The following is a 9,707-nucleotide window of genomic DNA, read 5'->3' on the forward strand; positions in this document are numbered from 1 at the left end:
GAAGGAAGTAAGTCACTGACAAAACTGTTCTAATTTTTGTCTAGTACAACTAAACTACCTTTGCCAAACACTTGAAATGAAGAGATGATTCAAAGATATTCAGTACCACTCAGAAGAGCAAGTTTTCAGCACAGACTTTCAAACTATAGTGTGTATACACTGAAGTTCTTGATCCTGCAAACACATATTCACAATAATTCAAGGGGACTACTCAACTTGTGTGAGTACAGTCACTCAAAGGCATATGTGCTTGCAAGACTGGGCCCTAAATAGTTTCAGGGGGAACATACATACATACATACATACATAAATGTTATTTTCAAACAAATCTCTCTAATATTTCCATATGTCAGTCATGAGTTCTTGGAGCAAATTCATCTTTGCTGCATTTCTGTTGATGTTGGTGAAATTATATTAGAGATCAGTTAGCCCATTATGTTTATATTCTAGCAGAACTGTACAGAGCTGGACAAAGTGCACAGTGCTGGCTGTCAAGAGCCAGTTGTGGCTCACTCATCCAAAGCCACTCAGCCATCAAGAAGGTTAAGGCTGCATGGACATAACAGAGATACACTCTGCTTTCTCCCCTCCTTTTCTGCCCACCCCCGACTCCAGATAGGGTGACCAGATGTCCCGATTTTATAGGGACAGTCCCAATATTTGGGGCTTTGTCTTATATAGGTGCCTATTGCCTCCCACCCCGTCCCGGTTTTTCGCCCTTCCTATCTGATCACCCTTAACCTCAGAAGATCCTCTCCTTCCCCTCACACCAGGGGTAGAGTCTGGCATAGGAGATGGCAGATCTACTGCTGCCAAATTATGCCTGTGGAGAATGCTCCACTGCTCTTTTCTTGCCACTTCAAGGCCACTCTACGCTAAGTGGACTGGAGAATCTGTCCCATAATATTTATATGCTATAGCAATAAAAAACAAGAAGCAGGAACTCATGAGCCAGAGAGGGACATTACTGGTCTCCTGTGGAAATGAATGGAAAACACCAAAAGTTCCCCAAGCACTCATGTCTGAGTAACTTCTTAGTAATCAGTTCTGTAGTTCACATCACTGGAACTAGCCTTAGAGGTTTTAGCTACTTATAGTAGAAAAAAAGAGCAAATGCAAGTGAGGAATCTGGAAGCAATTCTTCTTTATGGGCCCTTTATGGCCTTGGTGTCAATGGAAGTCTTTGCATGGATTTCAACAGGCTTTGGATCAGGCCCTGTGTGGCAGTATTTCTGGTGGACTGTTTACTTAACAGGCCAGAACCATGGTCAAGAAATGTCATTCTACCTTCACTTCCAAATTTCTTCCACTCCTTCCAAGAAGGATATGTCATTCCACGTATGGAATGTCCTCAGGGAAAGTGATCATCCACCTGTAACCTTTAACAATTGACAAATGAGGGAGAGTCTCCAATCCTATCAGAATCTATAGCAATCAATTGTAATTCTCCGCTCCATCCCTAGACTGGGGGTTTCAAAAGTCACAACTAAAGTTTTGTATAAAAGGTAACACTGATTAGACTAATAACTGTAAATTTTAGGCCCAAACTGCACCTGATGTGTTCTATGCTACTGCCAGTGAAGATGCTGCTTGAGCTCCCATTGATTTAAAGGGATTTAAAGTTCTGGGACAATGGAAGGTGAGGGTGCTCAGCACCTTGCAAGACTGAACACATAACATTTGGGGTGGGGTGTTGTAAATCAGCTATGCCTTAACAATACATAAGTCTTTCAATATAAATTGATAGAGTTCCTATAAAAATGTTAGTTTATTCTAAATCAGTGCATCTCCACAATACTATGATTTATTCATGAACTGTCTGCTATTTTTCTGCATCCCCTTCTACATATATATATATATATATATATATATATATATATAGCACAATAAAGAATTGTTGGCATAAACACATTAGACCAGCATTGCTATCCAAATAGCCTTTTAAAACTCCTTCCTCCTAGCAACAGAGGAGTATTTCCTCAATTCAGCTACTGTTTCAGAAGTTTGCCACAACTTTGATAATCAGTCTGATAATACAGTTAATCACAGTGAATCTGACAGATGTTTCCCTGGTAACCGACACACACATCCAGTGAAACAGATGTATGTGCTGAAAGGAAACAAGCAAACAAAACCACTACACCATTTCCACTTTTTACAATACTTTAAAATTGCTATGAATGTTACAGATACCAGGGCGGGGAAATTTTTTCACTATAGCAATAAGCAAAAATGATGGCAGGAGGACACTGCATTTCACTGTGAAAGGAAGGATTACAGACTGTGACTACACGAAATACCTCCTTTCACTACAAGCTATTATGTATATACAACAGCCACCACCACACACACATTACATTTTTACCGGGGCCTCATGTCCTCTGGGGTTACATTAACTCTGCCTCACTCCATGCCATCCCTGCATTTCCTACCACATGAATCCAGACTATCTCCACTGGGCCAGTAGTCTCCTCTGTTTGCACCTGTTCTGATTCCCATCATGTTTATGAGCATGAAATGTTAACATTCTACAGGTCACATAAGTTCCAATATGTAACAGAGGTTTTACTGGAATCATACTTCTGCACTGACAGATCTAGCTTCAGGCTTCATTGCCAGGCTTTATTCTGGAGTAAAAGCCTACAACTGAATTACTCACAAACTCAGAAAATAAGGGTTTATAATGGAAGCCCTCGTAGACCCTTAACTATGAAGTGCCTGGGGCTGATTTATAGAAAGTCAGAGAAAATGAGAGATTCAGATACTATATATCAGGCCGAAAGACACATAGAATGGTATAAAATGGTAGACAGATTCAATGATCATCTGAAACTTGGAGATAAGTAAATGTTAGTATAGGAGACTGAAAAGAAGGATCTGCTCTAAAATAGCTGGTTTCAGAGTAACAGCTGTGTTAGTCTGTATTCGCAAAAAGAAAAGGAGTACTTGTGGCACCTTACAGACTAACCAATTTATTTGAGCATAAGCTTTTGTGAGCTACAGCTCACTTCATCGGATGCATCCGATGAAGTGAGCTGTAGCTCACGAAAGCTTATGCTCAAATAAATTGATTAGTCTCTAAGGTGCCACAAGTACTCCTTTTCTTTTTTCTAAAATAGCTGTATACCAAAATGTAGATCTGCAAAAGCATGCAGATCTCTCAGCAGACTGGAAATGAAGCATATACTCTGGGTCAGAAATCACTCTAGCTAGGAAAGAATTTTAGGTATCTACATGTCATATCCTTGCTATGTAATCATTTGAGTAAAAAAAATCACTAACATCCACTATGGACAGAATTGAGCATAAAATATTGTTTTCACAAACCTTGCCCAAATATTTTAATTTTTAAAAATGAAAACCTTCTGCAGCTTATCAGAATTGAACTTTGTTTAATTTAATATTTCAGGAGAGAATGTTTCACACCTGACTTCTGACAAAAAATATAAAGTAAGTTAAGCTTTCCAGCCACTAATGTGGTATTTCTGGGAAACCAACTGTGCCACCGTTTTATAGCTGCTGAATTCAAGGTGGTTCATATACTGTACCTTGAATCTGTCACGCCAAAAATGAAACCAGCATCAGTCTTCATTTTTTAGTCTCACCCACTCCTTTTCTAAGAACTCTGCAAAGGGGAAGTTTTGTGACTGAAGTTACAAATGATTGATGAGACAAAATAGAGTGTTTTCGAAGGGAGTGTCAAATATAATTTTTTAGAGGTTCCTTGTTTCATACTTTTAAAATGTTTTTAACTTCCCAGTACAGTACTAAATTTCACCTTCTGGTGCTTGGACCATGGATGTATTCTCTAGACAATAAGAATTCATGTCAAAATGATGTTGCTTCTCTAATTGTCTTTGAACTTCTGTTGCTCTTCAACCAATTCCAGCCCATTGGTTACATTTGGCCTGCAGTGGCAGCCCAGGCCAGATCCAGATCATGTGTTTACACTACGTTATTGACTTTTTTGTTGTAGCTGCAAATTCCAGATCAAAAAGAAAGGGATTTAAAAAAAACCCTATTGAACAGTAAAATAAATAAATAAATTCAAATCTTCCACCGGACAATATAGACTCTGAGTTCGACGGCCCTGCTCCAGAGCCCACTCAAGTCAATCAAAAGATTCCCATTGACTTCAGTGGGCTTTCAATCAAGCCCCAGTTGCATTTGGTTCACAAGCAGACAAGCAACAGGCTGAGAAAGGCTTTGCAATTATATTTCAGTACTGACCATGTCTCTTGCTAACATGCCCACATTGTATTGCTCAAAGAGGTGATTTGTTTACTTCTTTCACTGTGTGGACTAGCCCTTTAAGGGATTTTGGCTTTCCCCCACCTTTGGCTTTTCATTTAGTCCCAGATGATGGGTTTGGGCTTGGACCTCTCCTCCCCTGCCCACTCTGTGGTTGGATTAGGTGACCAGGCATCACATGGCATGATGGTAGCATGGAGATGGAGCTTCCAATAGAAAATTAGGGGCTAGGGAAGGCCTAAGGGAGCACTTGCTAAAGAAGCCTGGAGGGGGAGAAATTGTGAGGGATGAAATTGTGAGACAAGATTGCATAAGAGTAAATAGAAGTAATCCAAGATAGCTTGTGAAAGATCCAGGTGAAATAAAATTAGTCCAAGCTGTCCCTTCTGGCTGCCATTATTTTTTCCATATTAAGTTTGCATCCAATGAGAATAAAAACCTTGCAGTTTTTCCAGAGGTTTTTTTTTTTTTTTTAAGGCTATCAATTTTAATGCTGTTTTTCTGAGATAGACAGGAAGGAGTGAATCCACATGTAGCCCCAATTAGTATAATTTAATTGGAGAGAGGAGAGCACTAAATACCGCTGCTTAAAGAGGAGAAATCTTCTTGCAGAAGAAGAGAATGAGAGAATATGTGTTGGCAGTGCCAACATCCAGCCGCACAAGAGCTGGATTGAATGAAGTCTTGTAGATGTCGAATAATGAATGACATATTTTGCAAAAGAGGTGTTTTCTAATACCAGATGCATAGGCCCTAGCTGAAATACAAAAGTGAAATGCTGGATTTGTCAATTGAGGATCCTGTGCAACAGCTGTAAAAGTCGGTGGGGGGTTACTTCACTGCAGTGATGATGAGGCACTGATCTCCAAGTGGCAAATGGCAGAACTGACAAACACAAGAATTCAAAACTCAGGAAACAAAGCAAAATAAACCCATCTGATTCATTTCAACCTGAAACGTACATAAATCTCATTCCCGGTGCATATGCCACTAGCCCAGACATTATGTGCAATATGGCTCAGTAGCTTCCATAGTGCTTTCTTGTCTCCACAGCCATGGAAACTGGCCAAAACTTAAGGGACAGGAACTGTCCCATTTCAAGCCCTACTGTGGAAGCCACAAAGCTCTTAAATGGGTGCCCAATCCTTCCCCCTCTATAGGCATTGACTCTCTCCCACCCAGTTACTATATACAAGAGTCTGACTTTTGAGGAAGATGCCAGCTAGCAACTGAGCTTGTCCTCATGAAAGGAAGAGGGACTCCTTTACAGCTGATGAACATAGACTGCCGCTGAGCTGAGCCAGACCACTATGCCAAAGAATTTCTCTGTTCCTGAGCTGAGATGTATCTGCTGTCTCCATTCCCCAGCAGATATACACCATCTGGAGAAGGGACATTTTTGTCTTTAAACAAAGGAGGGGAAGGTTAGTCCTCATTTCCAGACCCCCCCTCTCTCTCTGTCCTCTCCCCGCCCTACCCCCACTACAGATGCCTGGGATTTACTCTCAATCTGCATCTGGATCATTTCCTTTCAGTCCCACCAGTGAGGGAGAGTTGGTCAGGATATTCATAGATTTGGAGGGTAGGCAAGGAGTTGAACTACATGAGTTGCCCACCCTCTGGGTGGTTCCAGGTTTTTCAGCTCCGGGGCACGTGTGGGTCTCCTCCTTCTCCTTGTGTGTACCAGGCCAACAAGCTTCAGGATCCTAGCATGTCCATTTACACATCCCATTGGAAGCAAGGATTTGGCATGTGGCCCTCAGTTAATGCTGCTCTGCCTGTCCTGGGCATCTCAAAGGAAGAGGCAGTTGTTGCAGATAATTAATAATTCCACAGGTGTGTCCTGCCTCACCCTCAGAAACAACATCAGCATTTCCTGGTGTATCATCGAATGAAAAATTGTACACTTATGTTCAGCATAGGTGATGGAACTGATGGAGCAAGGGGGGTGGGCTAATCACCTCCGCCAAATCTGTTTGCTGGTTAGATGACCCCTTTACATAATTCACTTTTGCAGGAGCTTGTCCAATGTGAACTAATAAGAGTTCGGCTGCCCGTGCTCACCAATGGTGCATACCCTACTAAAATCACTGTATTTGGCTTTTTCAGAAAGTTTCGCCTACAGAAAACAAGGGATGTGTCATAAATATAAAGGGAAGGGTAACCACCTTTCTGTATACAGTGCTATAAAATCCCTTCTGGCCAGAGGCAACATCCTGTTACCTGTAAAGAGTTAAGAAGCTCAGTTAACCTGGCTGGCACCTGACCCAAAGGACCAATAAGGGAACAAGATACTTTCAAATCTTGGGGGTGGAGAAAGCTTTTGTTTGTGCTCTTTGTTTACGTGTTTGTTCTCTCTTGGGACTGAGAGAGGCCAGACAGAAATCCATCTTCTCCAACGCATCCTAATCCAAGTCTCCAATATTGCAACCAGGATAGGTAAACCAGGCAAGGTGGATTAGTTTATCTTTTGTTTTAAGTGAATTTTCCCTGTGTTAAGAGGGAGGTTTATTCCTGTTTTCTGTAACTTTAAGGTTTTGCCCAGAGGGGGATCCTCTGTGTTTTGAATCTGAATACCCTGTAAAGTATTTTCCATCCTGATTTTACAGAGGTGATCCTTTTACCTTTTCTTTAATTAAAATTCTTCTTTTAAGAACCTGATTGATTTTTCATTGTTCTTAAGATCCAAGGGTTTGGGACTGTGTTCAGCTGTACCAATTGGTGAGGATTATTATCAAGCCTTCCCCAGGAAAGGGGGTGTAGGGATATTTTGGAGAAAGACGTCTCCAAGTGGTCTCTTTCCCTGTTCTTTGTTTAAAACGCTTGGTGGTGGCAGCATACTGTTCAAGGCCAAGGCAAAGTTTGTACCTTGGGGAAGTTTTTAACCTAAGCTGGTAAGAATAAGCTTAGGGTGTCTTTCATATGGGTCCCCACATCTGTACCCTAAAGTTCAGAGTGGGGAAGAAACCCTAACAGGATGAATAGCATGACCTGTCTTTGTAAGGGCTTGCCAACCTCAAATTTTAAAACAGGAAAGGGACAGATCAGGAAGATGGAGATTCAGGAATTCTGGAAATGGGGCTTATAGCTTGGCTATGTAAAATGACAAATGCATGTGCACCCAACTACAAAATGGCTATTACCTGCCCTAGCAGCATAATACAGGCATATCAACTGAAGGCTGTTACTGATATGCTGAAGATTGGGATGCTCAATAACAGGTAGACCAATTATGTCACCTATCCATCATAAATCTTTAGGAACACTTAAAAAAACAGGTCTGAAAATATGTTTCAAGAATCATTATGATGGATTGCATGTAAACAGTTCTAAAAAATTCTCTCCCCACTTCCCACTCCTTACTTAACTCCTCCCTCAGGAAAAGCCAGAGTAAAGAGGCCACTGACAGAGTGGTCCATCAGCTGAACAATACTTTCTGTCTGAGAGGTCTGAAACTTCACTGGTTCCATCAATCTCCAAGAGTGAATCAATAAATAAGAGTAGCAGTTATCTCCTGTTTTCCCAGTATTTTCTCCTGGACATCTTGCTATTTCCTCAAGTTACCCATGGGTAAAACCAAGCTCATCTTTCCTCCCTAAACCTTTCATGTTTTTTCTTCTCCTCTGCCACCGATATTACCTTGGGTCATTTTTGACTCTGACCTCAACTTTTACCCATGCATCCAAGCTATCATCAAATCCTGCTATTTATTTCTTTACAGCATATCAAAAACCCATCCCTTCCTCAATGTCCCTACAGATAAAACCTTTGTTTATGCCTTGGTTATCTCCTACTATGACTCTGGCAAGCTCTTTCTCTATGTCCTCCCTTTTCCCCATATCATTGCTCTCCAACCCATCCAGATTGCAGGGGCTAAAATCATCCTACTAATTCCTCAACTCAGACCATATGACTATTATTCAGATCTCTCCATTAGCTCCCCATACTCTATTGAATCAAGTTTATGGTTCTTGTTCTCATGCTCAAGACTCAGCATAACATTGCCCCGGCCTACATCTCAGCTCATCTCCTCCTCACTCCTCTAGGCTCTACCAGCAATGCCAACTTTCCATTCCCTTCTCCTGGTCGTCTCTCTCCCAGAAATAACCTGCCTATCTAAACATGCAGCCTCTCACCCACTTTCCATTTAAATCTCTCCTGCTTCTTCCGCAAGCCCTACAAATCCTAGGCCACATCAATGGAACACCATCACCACTTCCATTTTCATTTCAAAATGTCCTAGATCTTTACTGTTCTCTGACTTTCAACATGAGATTTTTTTAACTGAACTTTGTCATGCTTGTAGAATGTAAGGTTCATGGAGCAGAGTCCATAGTCAAGATTTGAAATGCCTCAATCTATATATGCTCAACTTGAGACACAGGTGCTTGGCACTCTGTGGAAATAAGCCCCTCTTAAGATACTTCAAGTTGAACATCTGAAAATAGAGTGCCCCTCCCCCCCCCCAAATCACTAGTCATGCTGGAAAATTTTGGCCTGTGTTTTTAACTGTGTCTTGTCCAGCACTGAGCATATTATCGGCACGTAATGTCTAGTGATATGTTAATTATAAATGCAGCGAATCATAGAGGAGCATACAATATTTTTATAAAGGGGTTGAATACTAGTCCCACTATAGTTATAATGCAGGCTGAGAAACTTTTCCTTCCCTCTTTCTGAACCCCGGAATCTCTTCATATTCTTTGAGGCAATCACAGACCTCTTACACAATGTCCCACTTGGCTTTTAAAATGGTTACCTCAGTTGGCCAAAATGGGGTCAGGAAGAGAGGAAATCAGCTAGAAATTGTGGGTCAATGCCCTCCTATTATGACAACCAGTAAAGCCAAAAGCATAGAGTAACTGAATGCAAGATTCTCAACTACATTAATTTTGGAAATATAAGTCATATGGTCTGGTGGCATGAGTCATGTTCAGAGCACTTCCCTAGCAATAAAATACCCTTAGTTTCATATACTTCATACTTCAGTAAAATATAATGTTACAGACACAGTGGGTTGATTTTGAAAAGCTGCTAGTCATTTCCTTGACTAGATAACCAGCTATTCATCCAAGTTGTGTATATTTGGTTTGGTATCATAGCAACTAGCATTGACTTATATATTTCTGATACATGTTATAGAATAAATTAGGGGTTCTCAAACTTCATTGCACCGCAACCCGCTTCTGACAACAAAAATTACTGAGTGACCCCAGGAGGGAAGACAGAAGCCTGAGCCCACCTGAGTCCCACTGTCCCGGGTGGAGGGGCCAAAGCCTGAGCCCCACCGCCCGGATAGGGGGCGCAAAGCTGAAGCCCAAGGGCTTCAGCCGCAGGCTGGGGGCCTGTAACCTGAGCCCTGTCGCCCCGAGCTGAAGCCCTCAGGCTTGGGCCTCAGGCAGTGGGGCTCAGACTTTGGCTCCGGGCCCCAGCAAGTCTAAGCCAGGCCTGGTGAC

Source organism: Caretta caretta, chromosome 2 (assembly GCF_965140235.1).
Source record: "Caretta caretta isolate rCarCar2 chromosome 2, rCarCar1.hap1, whole genome shotgun sequence".
Taxonomy (NCBI): domain Eukaryota; kingdom Metazoa; phylum Chordata; order Testudines; family Cheloniidae; genus Caretta; species Caretta caretta.